Consider the following 23,330-nt stretch of genomic DNA (forward strand, 5'->3'; position numbering starts at 1 on the left):
CTTCACCACGAAAAATACAGATATTTCTGTTACCAAACATTTTCACAATTGTTATTCATTTATTCTTGCGTCTTCGATTACAATTCAAACGATAATCCACCTAGCGATTCTTAATGGGATGGAAATTTATGAGACGCTGGCTGAGTCGCCAAGCAAAGTTCACGAAGGAAGAGAGAAACGAGAGGAAGAGAGATGGTATTCGCTTGGCAACTCGTAAATTCTAAGCAGCTTAGTCGCGACGCTCGCTATTCGATCCCTTGTTACGTTCTGCTCTCACAGATTGCGGCTGTAAGCATATTCCTGCTCTCTAATACTTTTTCTCATTTATTAAAACTACCGTTAGCTTCAAATACAGTTTTTCCAGCCGTTAATAGAGCGATAATGAAAAGGAAATCATGAAAAATTGTAAAAACGCGTAATGATTTTATCCTACTATTGGGCGTTGCGCGTTATTAGAGAACTAAGGAAAATTTAGAAAAACCAAGAGAAATTGAAAGTTGTATATTTACAATTGATATGACAGAGTGATGGAAGACAGTGAGTTTCTAATTTTAATACGAACGTGGGCATAGTGTTTCGAGAACTATAAGGAAATATTACATACGTGTGATGAAGTTGATTTTGATGACACTTTGGCGTTGCTTGGTTGATTGGCTATACCAACAAAAATACAACTATCGAAAATCGTACAAAAATCTGCCGGTTCTTCACGCTCACGATCAATAGCATTCACAACACAATTTTGTAACGTACGACTCAACAGCTCTCGATCAACCGGACTAAAGTCATTCACATGAAATTAATTCAGTCTGTGTACGTATATGTGACGTATTTTAAATTGCTATTAAAAAAAGCGCTATACAACGCTGTATATCGTTCGGTTTTACGACACCAAGTACGAGCACAAAATAGGGGAATATTAAATAGCCTATTAAGTCGGCCAGGCATGATTCAAACTCATCAGCGTTCATGGAACATCGAATACATCAGCGCGCGTTTCGTGACTCGTTTCGCTCGCCTCGTTAAACTTCTTTCGCAATTTCACGTACGAATAGAACGACATCGGGAAATACAAATGACCGCCGTATACCGTACAGACGACGAAGAAATTAAAATCCAATCCTTGATCTGATACACGGGATATCCAATCGACGCCATTTGAACGCATACACCGCAATTTCTACCTATAGCTCTTTCTACCGACTTGAGACGATGATCTATGATCGACATTCGTCCAGTGAGTGGGTAAACTGAGTTTCGCCACCACCCGTCGGTCACTTAGAACGACTCAGAGTTAAAAAAGACAAGTACATAACACCGGAAAGCCTGACACGAGGTCGACAACCTCGAACAGAGACATTAACCTTTGGACTGAATGCTTTCCACGGTGCCATGGCGAAGTGTTAAGCTACGATAGAATTATTTTTGAAAAGGACGATCAATTTATGTGACTGAAGTTGGATATATATTTAACAGGCCAGATATAGATACGAATTATATTTAGTTTGTGCAGTTGCTACCAGTATATTTTAATTAGTAATGGAACTTTTGTTTGATTTAGTTTTTGCAAACAGATAAGTATATTTTAATATACGTATCTACCACTAGATGCAAAAGAGTAGAAAGTTCATGTATATTTTCGAAGCTTTTAAGTTTCATTTGAGAACTTTTATATTTTAGTTATGTAAGAATCTTATTTATTTTGTAACATAGTATTTATGTTTTTGAAAGGAAGACATCTTTGGTAAATAAGCTTAATATTGTACAATTTATCTGCTGTCGTCAATCTGATAATCGCTGTGATTACGTTACCAAACCTTGCAATCAAAAATTCAAATTTGGGTCACAGCTGATAGACAAAATGTTTTTATCACCAAAAGAAAAAAGTCGATTTTTCCTTAGTTTTTTCTTTCGGATTTTAATGACTTTGGACGCATACGTTAGTCAGAGGGTTACGCTTAATCAAATGCACACGACTGAACAAATATGAAGTTGGTTGAAGTTGATGCGGAGTGTAAGGACGAGGTCCGGCTGGGTGAAACCGAAGTTGACGAAAGTTGTACGGGTCAGTCGAGCGAATTGTTGACAATGTTTAAGAGTCCCGGAGTGGAGTTAATTACGAATCCAATGGTAAGCTTCGCGAATGTAGGAATTGTAACAACCGGAAAGTTTCCATTCCGGGGTTGAACGGACGCGGCAATTCCTTCATGGAAATTTTCGGTTAATCGACTGCTCTAGCAATGCATTCGGCTTTCGTATTGCGCAACTTTGTTCCACTTTATTTGCACGAACGAAATATTGGAAAATGTAACGAAATGTGTGAAATTAATTGACGTCTTCGTTCAGCAAATACAGTTTTAGAACCGAATAAAAATAAGGAAGATCCAGTCAGAATTTAACGAAAGAAAATATAATGCATTAGCCTCAAACACATTGTAAGGCCATTTATATTTGTAGAAATAAGAAATTCACAATGCGAAATCAAATTTAAAAGTCCAATACTCAAAGTTCATAAAATTCAAATTCGTCTTGAATCGCACTCTATCAATTCTAACTCAAACTAAAATATGTACAAGAAATATACAATCCTTAAAATTCTGTAAATATCATAACTTCTACCAAAATCAATTGTTTTCATAACATTATCACGAAAATAAGGAAAATTCATTGAGACTTCGTTTTTCCTTTTTGGATTATATAGATCAAGGAGGAAGTGGTTATTTCAATGTTACTTTGTAAGTCGAAATAAAACGATGGTGGTGTTAGGGTTGTGGCTTAGGGGTTCATTATACAGCTGTAATTAGAGCGGCGCCTAGAAAGCACTTGTCGCTGAGAGGGTGAGACGGGACACGATATTAGTTCATTTTCGTGTCCTAATGTCACCGCACCAGCACGTGTTTACGAGGCTATATTTACGAGTATACACTGCATACCATTCTGACCTGATCCTCATTTTCACTCCCGTCCGTGCAAACCTAACTCAATGGCGTAGAACAGGCGGGTTGACCAGGAATAATCCAGTTTCCACGAAATAGATAAAGTATTTTGAGTAACGTAAGTACTTTGACTTAATTTTAATGACTCTTTATGGAAACATTCCAGTCCTTCGTACAAACTTTTTAAAACTTAGGAGCAATTATCTTTTAATGTACTTTTTTCGTAATAATCGATATTGTTACGTTTTATAACGATATTGTTAATCGATCGTAATCGATCTTGTCGTATTTTATTTCTATTATTTCTTCGATATTTATTTATCAATATTGTAGAAGCTAAATAGTTTCGTTTAAGAAGTGCAGTTGACTTAATGAAGTTTTATTTTTAGAATTTTTCGATAGTTCACGATTAATAGAACAATTATTTTGACTTCGTGAAGCTCTGCATTTATTACTTTTTAACATTTAATTCTTGATAAAATCTAGACAATTTTCTTGTTTCAAGTAAAACATTGAGATGTTACAAAAGTAAAATTTATTTCAGGTTTGGGATAAAAAATAAAATATAGGTTTTAGTCGTATTTGAAATTACGCAGCGCTCAGAAGCATTCATAGCCTGTAGGTTTTACGTATGAGTTACGTAAATCTCGTCGACAAATTTGCGCTGCCCTTAAAAATTTAAAGAGCTAGGGTAAACATCGTGAAAATTTAGTAGAATCGTCAGAATACATCTTGCAGGACTTATTGCGAAGAATGTGCGATGTTACGCCACTGTTTCATTTCTCTCGAATAGTGAGACCGTGGGCAAATATATGGGCGATTATTTTCACGCGGGCAGACATCACGCTATACTATGACTCACCGAAATTATTCATAAAGTAATACCGTGTTATGCAATCCTGGTGACAAGCGAATTAACTTTTAAAATCATTTCCACTCGTACGCTAAATCTTTGATATATTCTTCAACGACAGGTGGTTATTAATTTTTTTATGCCGCATGAAAGTCTACCAGATCTTGTTACGAACGAAGTAATTAAATTTTATTATCGAGCAATTATCTTGAACTGATATTATCTAATAAGAATTTTGTCCGAGCGTTTTTTCCTTGCCCTAAAATTTTTTTGTTAATTTAGAATTTTTTAATTTAGGATTAAACAACTTGCAACTTTATTGCCACCCCCGATAAACATGCTTTTTTTCACGCGAAGTTTTGGTCGATTAATCTGCAAGATGCATGAAGTTTTTAAATAATTAAAAATTCTACGTAGCTAGAACGCAGCGAATCGATAATACAAATTTCACTCTGATAGAATCTTCATTGTAGAAACATTTTACTATTTGCATGTTCTAAATATTAAAGAAATGTTCTATTAGCTGAAAATTATATTTCTTTCATTTACACTAGCTATAAAAACTAAGAAAACGTTTATAATTATTTTCCAATGAAGTATTTTATCAGCTTCTACCTTCCATTTTCATACTATCTCGCAGTCACTTAAAAGTGCTACTAAATGATACTATTGAGCTATATGAGCTATTTATTTACCTGTTACCTATAAGCAATTAGTATTTAGATTTCACGCTACAAATAATAATTTTATCAATGTATTCTCCAATGTGTAGAATAAATTGCACCCGGAGTTAATTTAGGTTACTTGCATACTGGAAATCCACTATAAATTCTAATGAAACCTATTTGGAAATGATCAAACTCAACGCGATGTAAATATCGAACGCGTGTTTCCAGTGGCTGTAACGATTTATTTGCACCGACGCAGAGTGTCGGTTACCCTGACGTACAAGCTTATTGACGAGAAGCATTTTACAGTTAGCTTTCGACATTCTGCCTGTGACTGTTTACCAAGGAAGAAAGGGCACGTGCGACGCTATTTGAAATTTCATGATCGCGTCCCTTTGAAAGCGTTCGGAAGTTAGTTTTCCATGAAAAACTTGGTATCGATTGTGTAAATTTTATTGCGCCTCGCTAGCTTTCTCGAACAGAACCGATGAACGCGTTCGAAAATTTTAATGATAGAAATAAATATCAGAGTAAATCGAACGTGTATTCTGTACGGTAACTCACGAAAGTATTCGAATACTTGTAGAAACTCTTTATGAATATATTATGTCTTTTAATCGAAGATGGAGGAAGAACTAAACAAAATTGGAGTTAAATTAGTAGAATAGTCGCTTATTGGTCAGACAGCGTCTTTACACTGTCGATGAAATTTCAGAATGTTTTGCACAACACTTGCGACATAAAGGTTTTTTATGGTAAATGTTTAAATAGTCGAGCCACTGTACGTACGAATGTGGTACAAGGATTTTCTTTCTTTTTTCTCTTTTTTTTTTTTTTTGAATCGTAAGAATTCTTATACGTATCAGCGAATGATTTATAAGTTTCGAGGCAGCTTTGAAGTTCGAAGAAGAATAATAAATAAATTTCGTATGCGTGCAAGTTTCGTTTCTGAGGCTGAAACTTATCCCTTCTTGGTGAATGCAGCGTTCGCCCTTCCTGTGCAAATGAATCATCCGAGTTTACTGCTTCGAATAACCCGTCCGTGTACAAGAATCCCTTACAATCGCGTTTTTGAAGTTTCCAAGATGTGGAAGTTCCTTAATGCGTTTAAGCAACTTTCCTCAACTGTCATTTGACGGTGAACGGAAGTTTGCTCTCTTAGTTAGTCTTAAGCTATTACTCTCTTACCATCAGAAAAATCACTCTTATTGCTATTTCATTGTCTCGTATTCTTCCCCAATTATCCTTTATTCTTCCCCATTGCACCGTTATCATTCCTTTTATTATTTTCTTCCTTTTTATTCCTATATCCATACGAAAAAAATATGTGAAATTAAATTAGCGAAACAGGGTAGACATGTTTTAATTATCCGTGGGATATTATAGAGAGAAACAGCATTCATTCTTTGCTCTTGTCATTTTAGTTTATTCATAACGTTATTTCATCAGCTAAACAATTTTACCGATTTTCATATATGCGATAATTAAATACGTATAATGTTATAAGACTGAAAGCTTTTAAAAAATTGTAAAAGTTTCGTAATGTAGGAGAATGATTCTCGTAAAATCATATCCTGAGAAAATACACGAATTTGAAATTCGAATTGTTTAATTTTCCAAGTAGTAATGTCTTCCTAGTAGAACGAAATAAGCGATAAGTTACGATATGATTTTTGTTTGCGGAATGCAATGTGTGCAAACATATAATCGTGTGAACACGATAGAAGTTGTGCACTGTGGCTCGCGCGTTGGACAAGACCACTTGCGACTGCGGTTTGACCTCTCAAACTTTACGCATTCTGATCCAGAGTCTGAATCGAACCGTGGTTTCCACTATCGGTCTCCCAATGGCCAATGGGAACGGAACCGAGCCATGATAAACACTTGTTCTGATTCTCTGGAATAATAATATTGTATAATAAATAATATACCGAGTAAGAAAATATTTGATGTATAATAATTGTTTGAAATATTCTAGATGAAATTTGTCCCACGTTCTTTGTCAAGAGAGATTTTTTAGATTCCATTGGCTTTTTTAAATTATTGTATTCATTTTTGACGCAATGTTTAAAATAATGTTATGAATACTTTGTATTATATTTATGTGAATTTATTTTGTTGAATAAGAAAGGACAATGAATAAGTTAGGAGACGGGTATTAAAAAAGAAATCGCGGTTTCTGGTAACATGATCTTGATTGCATTATGGACTGTAGTATAATCATACGGTATCCTATGCGGTGAGCTAAACCGCATGATGAGATACGACACAGTCGCTCAGACCACATCATGGATTAGAGCACAGTGACGTGGATCATATTACAAGCTATGTTATGAGCTATAACACAGTGTCTTTGACGAGGACTGTAGAAACATTTGCGTTTTCTTCGACGTTCTACCGAATAATTCCTTTTCAGCCAAACTTATATCAGTGAGACCTTCGAGAATGATTATCTAGGGAAGAGATTCAGACTTTCTTGTCAATTTATCTTACAAAGCATCCTCCTAAATTTTCAAATAGTCGATCGTTCCATTTATTCTAATAATCCCAATATCGCCATATTACCGAAATAATTTGCACTTTGAATATCACAGATCCGAACAACCGCGTTCTTCAAGGATTACTTCAAAGATGATACATTATATGAAGCAAAGATCCTAGCACATTTGTAAAACCAATGATATAAACATTTCTAACACTTAGTGGCTCGTTGCACGAAAGTATTCGTCTTTCTATTACCGGTACGAAATCTCTCCCACAAAAATCCTCTTTTTCAGTCTCTGATCTCATCAATTACCAAATCGTACTGCGAAGATCTTGCACCTTTATTAGAGGCACGAAGCTCTCGCCACGTGTCGAAATCTTCGCGACGATTCACCGAGATATCGTCTAAAGGAGGAAGCGAGATCTGCTCTAAAGCAGAGAATCTTGGCTTATCGCGAGGCATCTTTCTCTCGGCGACCTGTTTAAAGCAGCGAGACTAGTGGAATCGAGGGCTTTTCTGACCCGGCAGAGTATTTTCACTCCCGATCGTCCTCTAATCCCATTGGCCGGCCCCCGGGGATGGGTGGTTGGTCTGTTCCGGCTGGGGTGTCGAGATCGTTTGATTCGGCCCTGTGCGCCACCGCCGCCGGCCATGCTCGAAGAAAACGCCGGCGATGGTGAACCGGAGAGAAAGAGAAATGAAAGAAGAAACCTGGGTTCAAAAGGGGACGAGCCGTTGAGTAAACAAAGGAGGAAATGGAGTAAATAAAAAGCAACCGTCGAGAGAGGACGTTGAGATTCGTTGAGAGCGTGCCTGTGTGCACGTTGCTCTGTAACTCTCTCTTTCTCTCTCTCTCTCTCTTTCTCTCTCTCTTTCTCTCTCTCTCTCTCTCTCTCTTTCTCTCTCTTTCTATCTTTTGCTCTCCTACGTACCCGGGTTCGTACATTAAGGAAAGCAAACTGGCGAGAGCGTACGGTTCGTCCACACACACGCGACTCGCAGACATAAACTTCCACGATGCACCAGGCCGGGCCTCCGCTCGAGAAAAAGAGGGAAAGAAAGGGGGCTAAGAAGCGGCTGAGAAAGGGGAGAACCATGGAAAAGAGGAGCAGAGAGGAGTAACTGGCAACGATAGCCTTATGTCTGCGTTGGAGAGAGATAGAAGGAAAAGGAAGGGGATGGTTGTTAGTTAGGGGAAGGGGTGGAAAGTTGCGGAAAAGTAATCCGAACCACGAGCTTTATAGTTTTGTTTATTCCCTCGCATACAATTACGCTGATGACGCGGCGTAAACCCAGCTCAGACCTTTTATCCTACGACCTATCCTCCACCTAACCCGCGAACACACCCACCGCGCCACCAATTTTCTATGGTGAGTGCGAACTGCTACGTTCGCAGCACCCGTTGCTTAAGATGAGAATCGGAAGAATGGGCGTGGAAAATTTCGCATACTGTAAAGTGTGCATGATGACTGTAGGTTTATAGGAATCTCGCGAAAAGTATTTTATCGAGAATCTCGAGTAAAGCGTTTTCGCCGTAAACTGCACATTCCTACGATTAGTGTCTGCGTTTCGATTATTACATCTTCTTTTTAAGAATGAGTACAAATTTTCTTTTATTCGATACTGAGATTTACAGAAATCTACGATATTATATATATAGCTATCTGTGTAATACGTTTAATATATAACGTAAAATGAAAACAGAAGATTCTTAGTAGGAATTTTGTATGTCATTGTATTGGCGGTGAAAATCCTCCAAACGAAAAAAGATTCTTACGCTATAAGTTGTGCATGCAAAATTTTGAATGAAGTTGTAAGATGTAAATTAGACGTTTGTTGTATTAGTCTCAGAATCTTAATCAGAATTGACAGGGGGTGAGTTAAATCTTCATACGAATAGAAAATTCGTATGTGAAACGTTATATAAATGAACACAAAATTTCTTTAATTCAACGTCTAAAAAATATCTTCACTCCTGTGCATGTACGATATTAAGATCGATGGAGAACTTTCCGCATTTTTCCTCTTTCTTTTTACTTCGTCTTCGAACTGATTGATCTATTTACACAAACTTCACGACACGTTACTCGAATTACTTACTGCAACAGTGTATTGGATACCTGTGTTTTCGCACTGTTCAGTTCTTCTCGAGTTCGCGGCTTTTAGAGATTCAAGATAGGAAATCAAGGAAGCTTTACTTTGCTACAACAAACTTCGTTGTTTTAACTAGTTTCGCAAAGATCGAGCACACAAAGAAGAACCATACCGGTAGAATGAAAACTATTTTGCGCTTGAGGACATAATATTATATATTAACTTCATTTGTGTCCTTTATTGTTCGAGATAAAATTATAACCTGAAAATAACTTTTCGCATCTAAACCGAAATAGAAATTTAAAATCGCACTTGACTATAATTTTTTCCTTTTTCATTAAACGTTCTCTTTTATTAAGTAATTATGACAATTAATTTCATTTGTACTCCACTACATATATATACACACATTAAACATTCAAAAATTATGTAGCCCAGCTTAAACATAATTTAAACTACCGTATATCATCACGAATCGTGATCCAATGTTTCCTACTAAAAGTTAATCACTTTTACTGCAATAAAGAAATTCTTGATCCATATCTTCGAGACCTGATTTTTACTAGAACCATTCCAAGAAAGAGTCGACATTTGTCAAAGGTCCAACCTCGAATTGCACTTTGATTCAAAGACTAGCGAGACAAAAGTTGAAAGGGTAAAATGACGGTGCGCCGGAAGCGGTTCGGCTAACTTTTAGCGGCGGAACCGTGGCACTCGGTCTCTGAATAGTTAGCTGGCACGATTATCCGCTTAATGAATATCGTTTAATTCATGACGTGCGCCTCATATTTGAAACAATTGTATTCCACGCCGCAAGATGAAACACGTCCGCATGATTATACTACGTAGCATAATCGCGAGGTTAGCTGCGCTACTCTCGTCGTTTCTTTTTCTTTTTTCTTTCTAAAGTACTCTCGTCGACGCTGCTTCTTTTTCCTACATACGGCTCAGGGCGAGAAAAATGTTCGCTGCGAAAGTTTTCACGCGAGGAGACATTCAGCTGTTCTTGTTCGAGTTACGATGCGAAACACCGTGCAAGACGCCTCTATTAATCTTGCGTTATAAGTGGTCGAAGAACTGTTCTGCTTTCTCTCTTTTCTTCCTTCCTTTTTTTTTTTTTTTTTGCTGAGTTCACTGTTTTTAAAAGACAGCTGCTGTGTGACAAGTTCTACTTTTTTTACTTGTGCTTTGTTATTTTATTTTAGTGTTTTGTACTTTAAATAAAAACTTTCGAAATTGTTTTTATTTATCCGTTTTTATTTGAAATATACATGAAAATTATATACATGTGTGTTTTACGTACAATAGGGAGCTGAAAAGATTTCACTTAGAGGGAATGCGGATCTAAGTGATCGGACAGAAAGGAACACGTTCCATCTTACACGTATTTTTCGACGGCAGCATACTATTTGCCCAGACGGTCACACAAATTAATTCGATCGCGTGAACGAAGACAGATCCCCGTTTCCTTTGTCCAAGTGAAATCTTTCCCGTTCTCGACGATAACTGGGACAGGCCGTAGCTCTGAAACAATAAAAGGTAGAAAAAGATTTCCTTATTGAAAATTAAAATATTTTCTGATGTATAATAACGTATATCCATACTGATAGCGGTGACACTATAACGATTTTAAGGTCACCTGTATTCTTCAAACAGATCTACAATTTTTTATTTATCATTTATTATAAATTCAAAATACTTGTACGGTGGCTATAAAAAAACATCTATACGTAATCTTACTTTCCAATGGAACTTTAGGTCATAAGATTCCACATTTCGTTTTCATAGTATCAAATCTACATAGTCGTGTGAAAGTACTACAAAATGATATAAAAGTTAATATACTTGGACTTAATTAATTCTCATATAAACGCTATGACAAATACTATGATGCGAATAATTTTTATAACCACTGTATCTGAATATGTTTCTTCCGCGCAGAAACAGCGCGTACGTGTAATATTCGTAGATCGATGCATCGTTATGAAAGTTGTAAAGCGTGGCCACGTGTACGTGTGCACTTGCGAAGCTGATAGAACGCGTACCACGCCTAAGTTCACGAAGCCAAACAGGAGGGGTTGTGACGTGGTGTTGCGGAGGCAAGGTGATAGAGGGTTAGTCAGAATGGGTACGGAAGAGTTGCTCTATGCGGGCTGAATTGTAAACTAGCCTGAACTTTCTGCCTTCTTTTCTGGTCGTTGCCCGAGGATGGGATGGAGGGTCGAGTGGGAGAGGCTTCCTTCTTTAAATTACATTTGACCACTCGTTTGGGCACCCTCTTTGTTCTCCTACTCTCTCCCTTCTTCCGTACGCTCGTTTGTTCTTTCCTTCTCTACTTCTTTCTTGTACGTGCAGCTCTTTCATTTTACGCCCACGGAGAGAATTTGTTTGGTGGCACTTCCCGTGGCAGTTTCAGTTTCGTATTTTATTTCTCTCCTGGAATTAGGATTACTTTCGGTGGAAATAGGGCTGGAGGAATGGATGATTAATACTGGAAAAACCAGTGAAGTAGTTTTCAATTGAGAAATATTATTATTTCTACCAGCAATATATTTTGTCTCTTAAAGCAAAATTCGTTGTTTCTCTTGTTTTGTTTTGTTTTTAGAAGGACGATAACAGGTTACTTCTTAACAATTGTTTTGTAGATGTATTGAAATTATATTTAAGATAAATTTCAAAGTGTATTAAATTAGTTTAAAGGTATGACTCTTGTTTTTTTCCACCAAATTGATATTATATATATAATATATAGAGCACGCAATATTTAGAAACTGAAATAGATATCTATTTATATCCCCATTTCTTCGTTATATCCATGGAAATATAAATCTGTATAAAAATTCGCTATTTATCTACGATATTTCGTTTTCTGAGATTTCTGCCCGAAATTCTACTTCGTTACTTCGTTTCGAAGTTATGATCGTCAGTAGAACCATGAAGTGATTGGTATTTAACTTCTACCTCTTCTTCTGAATTTACTCTTCAACATCAGGCAGCTCACGAGATTCTCCAAACCCTAATTACACCTTAATCGATCACAATTGAACCACGTAACTCCATCAAGATAAATCATTTGAATGTCAGCAATTAACCGCTAATCGTGTATTCGCTCACCAAAATTGAGAAATTTATAAAAAATGGACTTCATTCAGAACAGAAGTAGAGTATTTTCGGAAGATTCTAAGAAAGTTTCCGTTCGATTCAATTCCTCTCAATCATAGAAACTCGACTTTCCTATCGAAGAAAGAACATTTTCATAAATCCCAGATCTGTTTATCGTCGCACAAGTAAACGACCGTCCGTACTATCGAAATGCTGCGAACAATGTCGGTAATTTTCTGCTCGAGATCAGTCGTATACCAGGCTCCAATTAATAACACGAAAATGTTTCGTGCACCGTATGTCTGAGCGTGGTTACAGGCATCCCGGCGTAGAGATACGGTCTGCACGGTTAGTTATAGACTTATTTGATATGCCCGTTGATAAAAGAAAGGCAGAACCGATAGTATCTACACCGTTATTTGCCCAGTCTTATCTGGCCGAAACACAGAGGAAGAGAGAAACCAGCCGGGTCCGGTGGACTGTAATTTCGGTACGGCCTCGACGATCGATATCGTGTTTAATCGGTATCAGGCTCACGTGCTTTTCATTTGTATCACGTGATATTTACTTAAATTATCGAAGGACCACGGCTTTTAATTCGTCTGGCATCCGACGTCCGGTGGGTGAACAGTTGCTACGTTTTTCCTTAATCCTCGACTTTCTATTCCATCCTGCTCTCTTGTTCAAAGTAGGCACCACGTGTTCACTTTCCCTCGCGTTGAATTAATTCTCGTATAGTGGCAGCCTCGATTCGAATTTCATCAGTCAAGTTCCCTAGGTTTTTTGCCCTTTTTATTGCAATTTTTCTCGCTTTGCGATTTAAAGTATTGAATCGTAGATGAGTTATCGTATCTTCGACGTTTATATTATGTGTTTAGTATATAAAGCTTTTTAAAAGATTCCAATTATCCTTTTGTATCAAAAACTTGAGTTGTGTCATTTGAAAAGTATCCTCTAGAAAGTATAAAATTCGACGAAGGTTAGCCTTTTGAATTTTTAAATATTATTTCTACTCAGTCATAAATAAATTAATAAGCAGCCCTAAAATATTTGATTAAATACTTCAAATCAATCATTATAATTACACAACGACCAACCGAAGATAATCTGAAAGATAAAAAAATTTGCAAACGAATCTTCCACATCCACAAACGTTACTTCCATCGAATTTTAAACGAATTAGCAACGGTGTTCTAATACTTTAATAAATTTTGCAAAACAACGTTGTCATCATCGACCCATAGGCTCTTAATTCTTTCTTCCATGCATCGCAAGCCCTCCGTTTTAAGCTACCCTTCGATCACCCTAAGCAGAACTCGCCACCCGTCGAATTATTAAGCGGTAAACCATCAAGTGAACATTCCCCTGTATCCTGCGATTCTCTTCTGCCCTAATAATCCGACACCTCGGGGTCTGCGCTTACCATGAATTATTGAAAACTCACTGGAAAATTATTCCTGCCGACCTAAGGGCAATTTACGGTCGCGCGTGTGTTGGAGTACGCGAGTCGTGAAAGGGCGAGTGCGCGAGAAGAGGTCTCTCCCTTAGGGAAAAAGCGTTCGAGAAAAGCGGGATAATGGGCGACGAAGGCGAAACGGTTTCCACCAATTGCTCGTGTAACAAGCCCGACAATTTGCCGATCGAGAAAGGTGTAGATCCGGTGATTACGCGGCTGTATTCATCCACTGTGTACACTTTCGATTTCTCGAACAGTTGCTCGTGAATTGCAGCCTTTGAGGATACGCATTCGAACAGCGTGCGACTCGTTCGAGTTGCTTCAGTGAGTGTTCGTGAGTTGATTTTGATAGATCTTTTTGTGAGTTTTTTGTGGTATGGAATTTAGGATTAGCATAATGTTTGGAGATGTTGTTACATATTGGAGCAGGAGCAGTTTTCTTATGTCATTCATCGAATATAACGTCGTCATAATACTTTATCGAAGCACGAGTACAATTTTTAGATTATATTATTGTTGGAATACAACGATATTGCACGCATATGCACAAATACTCTTACACAGACACCCACACAGGCATTTGAACAGGACACTTACACAGGTCATGCTCATTACTGTATAGAGAGTGAGGTTCAAAATATTTAAGGGATCATGGGTCACTACCTACGTCTAGTTTGAGAGTAACTGGCCAACAATCAACAATCTCCATACGTTGTTAATTATATCATTCGCTTATATACATTTGGTTCTGTAGTTTTGTTTAATAAATATCACTGAATATTATTTTAACATACACATTGTGTCTTCCATAGATTATTAATCTTAACTTTAAGATTAAATTCTAACAATTATATTTGACAAAAATTGTACACATGTCAAAACTAGATTGTGAATTAGGCTTCACTTACGTATACGTACAATGTTCTGAGAACTCGTGCCAAGTTCTATTGCTCAAGTTCAAGCGCTAACATCGAAGAAATACTTGACAGAAAAGTCAACAGACAGATATTTGCAGCTGTTGAACTTGTAGACGATGAACATAACGTACTCAAATCTTGAAATGATCGTGTGAATAATTTATACTTGTCATATAATAGTCATACGAACGTTTATACCTATGGAACAAAAGGATTAAACGAAAAATATAATTTCACCTGAAAACATGAAGTTTCATGCTTCTTCTAAAATTAGAGCTCCTAGAGCCACCGTATTTAAGGACCTGCTAACGGAAGAGGGCAATAAAGCCGTAAAATAGAAAAGAACGATACACGAGGTGAAAAGCGGATGATAAAGAAGGAAAAATAGGAAATATTAAAACGTACAAGGAACAGTGGGAGATGTAAGTTGGCGAGCTAAGGTGGCAATTAAAAGCGTAATATATTATACGCTCGCGCTTCTTGGATTAATCCTGTTTCGGCTGGCGGAAGTATACGGATCGAGGAAGGTAGAAAGAAGAGCGCAGTTTCATACAGCGTTGCTTAGACCTTTTTCGTGTGTAAACCGCGCATTATCCTTTCTAGTACTGCGTATCGTCTTCCCTTGAAGACTTAAGATGAAAGAAAAAAGAAGGAAAAGATCGTATTACATGTCGTGATCTTTCTCTAAATCCTCTTTTTCTTGTAACGGTGGAGCATAGAGAGGAACCAAAGCTTATAAAGGGCTCAACCCGTGGACAGTGGCGGAGTTTAATTCGTATTCGCATCATGGCGAAGTCCAGATTAAGAAAACTCTCCGGATATTGCAAGGGTAATATGCGAGTTGCTCGTCCTGAAATTATATTCATTTTTCCCGCCACGATACAGCTAGTTTTTCTGATGTCATTTTCCCTGTACCGTTTAATCACATGCGCCGTTTTCTTTTTTCGTTTTTAATTATTATTGTCCACGAATGAATCTTCGTACACGATTTTCGTATCCTTCAGTTCTTTCATGGAATCGATAGTAGTGAAGGGATGTTTATTATACTACGACAGGAATTAATTCACTATTTAAACATTTTATCAATGCATTCAATGCATCAATGCATATGAAACAGCGTTTTTATTGTAAACTATTATTATATTTAAATTAGCTGAGATGCGTTGCTATATAATTCTCAAATATATAATTGTTGTAAAAATGACAGAACATTGTAAAATTGCGAATTTACGTATCCCAAAGTGGTAGAAAGATAATTTTTAAGTAACTTATCTCGCATTAACTTATATTCATAAACAGAACGGAGAAATCTACCAATGTACGAAGCTTCGAGCAAATACTAGGGTAACTCAAAGGTTTTGTACTTCCCTCACAGGACGTAAAAAAAAATATTCCTTTTAAAAAGCCTTTCTGACGAATCTATTAGCTGATCTCGAAACATGTTTCCCTTTTTTCTCTCCTTCTTTGTCGTTACGATTCTCTTTCTTTGTCATTACAACGATACAGAATAAAATTTAAAGAAAACGCGTACATACAAACAAAGAAAGGGAAACGAAGCTTCGTAACCAAGAAAATGATCGAATGGAGGCCATGTGAGACAGAAACGGCGCAGACGAATGTCCAAAAAATTTCAGACGAAATATCCAGAAGGCAACGTGTACGAGCTTCCTGTTGATTACGTTTCCTCGTCGTCGGCCGCTAAAGAGGCAACGGGCACATTAAGTGGTGGCGGAGGGTCAGCATCGCCATTCAGAGGCGTTCGTTTAAGCGAAATGCGAAAAACGCGAGCGCGGAAAGGGAAATCATATTACGGTGAGTGCGGAAGGCGAGACGGAACCACGGATCACGCCATCTCTTTTACCCTCTTTTACCGTCTCGTTTCATTTCCTCGTTTCAACCAACTTTTCTGTCGACTCGTGTGCTTGATACGGCCCGGCTATCATAATTAAACAACCGACAGTTCGTCCAAGCCGACGGGGAAATGAATAGCCGTGCGCCGTAAGAGGCTCGTGCAAAGGAGAAATATTGCGAGAAATATTTAAATACGTTCGCGAACGGGACTTGATGTGTGTTCACGAAAGGATGTAGACGAATCTGCAGATGAAAGTAACGAGCTGACGTTCTTGTATGTACAAGTTGCTTTCTAGCGAGCTAAGAGATATTTACACTGTTCGTCATAAGTATTAGGATAACTGTTGATATTCGTTATAAATTGAATACTCTTGTCTGGTTTTGCGTTCTAGTTATCTTGCTTGATACACTTTATGATTTTTATTATTATGTTTATAATGTAAGATACTAAATAAAGTACAGTCTGCTATAATTTTTCAATTATCGTAACAAGTAGATATTTTAATGGTTACCAGCAGTGTATATATACACGTTTACAAAAGTATTTGTACTTTTTAAATACTTTATACTGTTTTACGAAAAATTTGGAAATTTGATTAGCGTTGCTACGAGACGATTTACGGTTACATTGGTTGCGATTATATCGAAACTGGCTAAAATAACGCAATGTTAATCGATGTAGATATACATATTGTTATAGAGAGGAAAAATAAATAGTTTAAAATTTATTTACAGATTATTTAGCTCTACATGCACGTTACTCTCTGAAAGACCCGATAACCTACTCACTTGGTTGTTTATTTTCTTCTGATTACTTCTGATCACTTTTAACGGTTTGCAATAACTTCTAACCGCTTTTAATCGCTTTTGTCTCAACTGACGACCTGGACGCTCTTCAACGCTCACATACACTTTCACACGTGCGGTATAAATGTACCATATATTTAATACATATATCTATAATCTACAAATTATTCGCAAAACTTTTAGATATCCTTTGTAAATTACTCGATCAATCACTTTTGGTTTGAAAATCTCCAAAATCCATGCTTCATTCGTTTGTTCATTACCGTCATAATATCTGTTGATGAAGCTAGTACATACATACTGACCTACATCCGCTAGGTAAAGTTCTCTAAAATCAAGGAAACCCCGTGGGTACAATAACTTCGAGTTACACAAGCAATTTCTTCCACGATTCATGCGTAGAAATCTCCGCTTTATGACTGCGATACAACGCCGATAAAAAAAATAGAAGAGAGGCAAAGGAGGCAGAAGTTCCCTTGATATTTCAACGACAATTTCATCGACAATTTCATCGACAATTTCATCGACAACAAAATCATAGTATCTATTTGATACGTTGCGGAGAATGTTCTGTTCTGGCCGTAATTATTGCTGGTAGATACGTTATTATCATTGGTAGTATTGATGAAACAGCCCTAGCGGCGAAGCTACTTCAACGATTCAGCGGTTAAAACGTGGAAAAGTCACGCGATCGAACGGGCCGAGTTGAAACGAAACCTCTAGTTAACAGGTTCGATGCGTTAGTTTACCCAGTTGCGTGTTTCCGCTTCTCGAAGTTGCGGTTACATTCTCGAATTTCGAGCACCGAAATAATTAGCCGATGTTCACGATTTTGTGGAAAAGCCAGGACTTTTCTAAGGAATACACGCCGTAAGTTTTTGCCTTTCCTGTTCTTTATGTATTTTACTTCTTTCCAAATACAAAACGCCACTCTCTAACTCATTTTTCTTTACGAATATAATCCCGTCAAAATTGTGATCGAAGCAACAATTTTGTAATATTGTTCTCAATAAAAAAGAAGGGTCAAGACGATTGTTGCTTTCATAAAAAATTTGCATTCTTGAAACAAATTACAATATAATTTTTAAAACCATTTATCTGAAATCTATTGCTACGCAGCAACCTAGCAGTTCTAAAAAGATATTCGACGATCTGATCCAAAAAAATAACTTCGTACTTAAAATATTGGAATCTAGTTATCCGATAATAACACTTTCTCAACCATTTCAACGTCTTGAACTTGAAACTTCTCTTCTCATGATATGTTGGAAAATATCCGTCAAATGGGAGTGAACAGCGTCGTTCCACGCAGTGGGCAAAGTGTCTTGCTGTTCCCATTAACCAACACTTGAACACACTAGGCTAGAATGTGACAACAGGTGTGGCAATTTCGCAATTACCTTTCTTATCGTGGCTGAGCGAATAATACTGGAATTACAATGCCGCTGAGCGAAAGCACCTACGGCGTTAAAAACAGACAGCGGGAAGCGCTAAAACCGGGCACGGAAGTTACGGGAAGAAGCGAGTGCCACGCGGCTAATAAACCTCTTTACTGCTGGTGACGAAGGGCGAGGAAAGGTGTGAGACGAGCAGAAACTTTATCTCGCGTGCTGTCGTGGAATTGGTTTTAATAAAAAGTGTGTTAGGGCGTTAGAAATAGTTACTTTTCAGCCAAGCCTGTGATACGGATGTGATTTCTCTGCCACTTTTGAGCTCTAGATTTTTTATCGACATTTTTAACATACTTCGTTTTAGGGTAATTATTTAGAATAGGATACGTCCCATGTATTTTGATAATCGAATAAAAGAGTAACGTGTCCAATCAGTATACGATTATTCTACTGATTTGATCTTACAGCGTCTTAATTTTTGTTATTGGCTTACATCTTTGACTAAAAATCTTAGGATAGTTACATTTGCTGCGAATAGACAGTTAAGAATGACGCGTTTGACCAGTAAGTAAGTATTCTACTTATGTGATCTTATATTCTTCTAATTCTTATCGCCTTACATGTTCGGTCGAAAATCATATATTTGTTATGAATGTAATGTGCTCAGAGATACGAAGAAGTATTACTATTACTTAGCTTTGTTAAAAGTCGTAAATACCGAGCTACTCGTGCGAAGGTTCGCAGGACAACAAAAAGTGTTATTCGCGGTGGAACGTTGATTGTTGGTGAGAAAGTGCGAAAACGTAGGTCTCGGCAGTTATCTGGGTTGGGAGCGAGCCCCGTTTAATCCGACCATAATTTCGCCATTAAAGTTAACAACGTCTCCAGGTCCCAGGCAGTTACGCGGCTCCTCCACTCGGTTGGCCGTCGTTGAATATAGAAATTTCGGTTAACCATAATTATAACGGCGCGACTGGAGAGTTGGGGTCGCGCTGACGATCCTCCGCGGCGCGGAAATTATTAATTCCCTCTCTCTCGAGCCCTCGCTCATCCTTCCGTAGGCGCTTATTTTCGTCGAGATTTGCTACGCGGACCGAATGTCGGAAGAGATACACGAACGACGTCGGAAGTCCCGTGAAGGCCCGAGGCCATGCGATTAACCTGCTTTCCAGGCTTTCCATCCTCGGTTCGTTCGAGTGACTTTTAAGCGTATTTACGTTTCCTTTCGATGGAGTCGATGGAGCCCGGGATTCGCTCGCTGAAAATTGCACGACGACACGGTTGCTGTTACAATTGCTTGAGGAAGGAGTGACATGGGAGAGCAGGAGGAGTATGGAAAGTGGAAAACGAATCGTGGAATAGTGGGATGGCTGTTTATCGAGCACGGTACAATTTCGGTTTTTGAATGTTTGATGTGCAGGATTTTAGTCCAGAAGGTACAGCAACTCGCGAAAGTATTCGAACACTTACTAGCGGAAAGTTTATGAATATATTACGTGCGAAACTTTTTAAAATCTTACACAGTTTTTACTTTTCTGAGTTTGCGTTTCTCACAGTAATTATCTTTTTATACAGTTCTGAATTATTTTCTCTCATTAAGAAATAGGTATTGTTGTGAAATTTACATCGCGCAAAGGAATTTATGACGAACATGAGGAAGATTGGTTTTGTTCAAAATTTCGAATATTATAGTATTTTTAGTTTTCCTATCGCTGTTCATTTCTCTTAATATGTGCAATATTAACATGATTTTCTAAATTATTGGTAATATATAGTATCGATGGAGTAATTTGATAGTGCAATTTTTGAGAAAGTGAATTTTCAAATAAAGTAGTTGACGCGAGGGATAGGCAAGAGATAATACTTAGACCTGGTAGAAACTGGATACTAAACTTATTTCTATGGGATAATACACTTCGAATTCCCCGAAGCGCTGTCCCAGGCCACTTGCGATAGAAGTTCACAGTAGTGCAATATTGCATGAACTAAGCCTTTGCGATAGTTAGTAAGAAATTAATTCGATCTTGCTTCAATCTAAAATTAATTCTGCCCTCGAGTAAGTCCTGCAAGAGCTAATATAAAATTGTAACTGAAATATCTGAGATTACAAATTGTTAAAATGTTATTTAAATACGTAATTATTAAATTTCAGTAAGGCAACAATATATTATATGCAATATTCTTTCTCGTTCGTATTTCAAAGCCAATTAATAAACATACGGGTATCATTCGAACCTATTTCAGAAATTTTAAACATTATATCGATAGTTTAAAACAAGCTTCGCTATTTCCTAAAACATCCATTTCGCGAAACGTTCTATATTAGAAATAGCGTGGAAAAAATCGAAGAAATTATAGTATAATTAGACTAGATTAAATTAAATTGGACTATTCTAAATTTACATTTAGAATATTGCAACTGTAAAGAGGTCAAATGGGAAATGTAGGCGTCTGTTCAATAATCTATTAATATCGATCTACAATATTAATCGAAGAAGTTCACTCGTTACTATGGTTATCGATGTCGCAGTTATAACGATGTCTTCACCCATGGTCTTTTTATTTTTTAATAAGTCACTTCGTCCTGTCACGAAGATAAAATCCTGTACGGAAGATAAATTATGTGATATTCATATTTAGAAAAACTAAAAATGTCCTGTTCACAATTGATTATGTCCTTTATTATCTCTTATCCTCGTAATCATAGTTTCCTATTTAAAGAATGACAGGCTGAACATGTTAACAGTTGCTATAAAGTCAATTCAGCTGAATAATAAAAGAGAAGAAAATGAAAAACTGAAAAAAGGGAAGTTTCAAGTTCGATCTTCGGAACATACGAAAAATATTCTGAAACGGTGGCCGAGGAGGAAATTGCGAACAGGTTTTGCGAAGATGTAAAAAGCATAATTAAAGTGAAATTACCGCGAGCGAAATAGAAAAGAAGCCATCCTCGTTCCGCTGTTTCGTTTAAATTCTTCGTCCTTTCGTTTTACTTCTTCTCCCTTTGGTTCCTCGCGTCCTCGTACACGCGCCAACCGTCTAGTCTGTGCATTCTGTAGAAACGTTTCATCGACAAGCGGTTCCTTCTTGCTTTCCGCCAAACGGGCCACGGTTCATTTCTCCTTCGATGTTTAACAGCGCTCGTTACGCTGCTACATAAACGACGGCAAAAGCGGTTCGTCCCTCGTTGCGCAATTCGACGCAATTAAATAACTTTCTTTTTTGTCCTAGCACTATACGAACTCTTATTTTTCGAACCTTTGACCATTCGATCGTTTAAAGGAACGACACGACGTTTCCTTTATTTTAGGAACTAATTGAAAAAACAGAACTCAATGGAAAATTGTTCAAGCGCACTTGTTTTCTCAGTGGTGAAAATTATTTATTTCGAAGATTTATAGAAGAGTTATATATTTATCGATGAATTACGAATTCATCTTTTTGCCTTCAGACACTTTTCGAAGCAGAAAATTTGTTGATGCATACACCTTCGTAGCGTTCGTTGGAAAATGTACAGAGTGCACATAATACGCAGAAACGTATGAGATAGCCTTACCGTAATATTTGTTACGATATGTAGTAGGTAAAACAAATTTGCGTCTGCGTTCAATTTTTTCAATTATATTCGTAAAAATATAAATTTGCGTAATTACCCGCACTGTATCCGTAACAAACCCGATGAACCCTATCGCGAATTAAGAGAACAAGGATGTGAAACGATCATGGCTCGCATCGAGATAGGACACGGTACAGAAAAGCATGGGAGATTGACAATGGCGAGAGGAGAGGGCGGAGATCAGGACAGGCCGAGAAAGTTTTCCAATTTGAGGCAATTAGTTTGCCCGTGCGGGGTTGGATGGCATGCATCCAGATAATCGAATATGGGTCACCGTCGGAAGTGGAATGAGTCGCGCTTTGGTCAGGCCGAGAGTCTGACGACTGTGGTGGCAAGAGCGGAAAGCTAGATAGAGAGAATGTTGGAGAAGGACATAGAGTAATAGAGCGAAGAGAAACGATGGAGGAGAAGAGAGAAGGTTTGACGTGCGCACGTGGACGAGGGTCGACTAGAAAACCGGGGCTTCAAGCAATAATTGTTTGAGGGAGAATCTCGAACTATTCGATACGCTTAGGGCATTAAAACGTTCGCCACGGATGGAACGCCGGATGATTTGCATATAGAAAAAACGACGAGCCCTGGCTCTCGACAGCACCGGCCGGCTGTTTCGAGGCGGAAAAAGTAATGAATATGGAAAGGGACGCGGTAATGCGGAAGATAAAGTGTTCCTCGTGGAATGAGAATTCAATTATGAGGACGTTGAGTGCTCCGAGACGAGACACTCTCGCTCGCTGAATTTTAAGCGATTTAACGATTACCGTTTCCGATCCGATCTCTCATCGCGTTTGCAGATTTCCAGCATTTCTTTTTTTTTTTTTTTTGTTTTTCTTTCTTTCTCTTTTCTCTGTATGGAGTGTATATGGCTGCATGCGAAGAGTATCGGGCACTTTTTCTGTTTTTTGAATGGAAATTTGAAGAAGCTTTTTACGGTGGAATCAACGATCTCGTACTGTTACGTTTAGGAATCCTATGTTGCTTTCTCAGAAAGCGTTTGAAATTTCATAGATTTCGAAAACGGGCGCTAGTTAATCCGGTTTTTATGGTGCTTTTTCTGAGATTATCGAGCTCAAAGATTAAATGTTTTACGGGTTTCTGAAACTGTGGTCTGGCTTCCTTTCCTTATATTTAAATTTTGAGTGAACGTAGAGACATGG

At 37.7% G+C, this 23,330-nt stretch overlaps 1 protein-coding gene across 5 annotated transcripts in view; it reads left to right on the forward strand.

Annotated features, from left to right (window-relative positions):
• Positions 1-23,330, forward strand: part of Carpa (Carbonic anhydrase-related protein A) — a 232,892-nt gene that overhangs the window by 100,557 nt on the left and 109,005 nt on the right. The gene's annotated exons all lie outside the window — the stretch shown is intronic.

The sequence above is a fragment of the Bombus fervidus genome, chromosome 14 (assembly GCF_041682495.2).
Source record: "Bombus fervidus isolate BK054 chromosome 14, iyBomFerv1, whole genome shotgun sequence".
Taxonomy (NCBI): domain Eukaryota; kingdom Metazoa; phylum Arthropoda; class Insecta; order Hymenoptera; family Apidae; genus Bombus; species Bombus fervidus.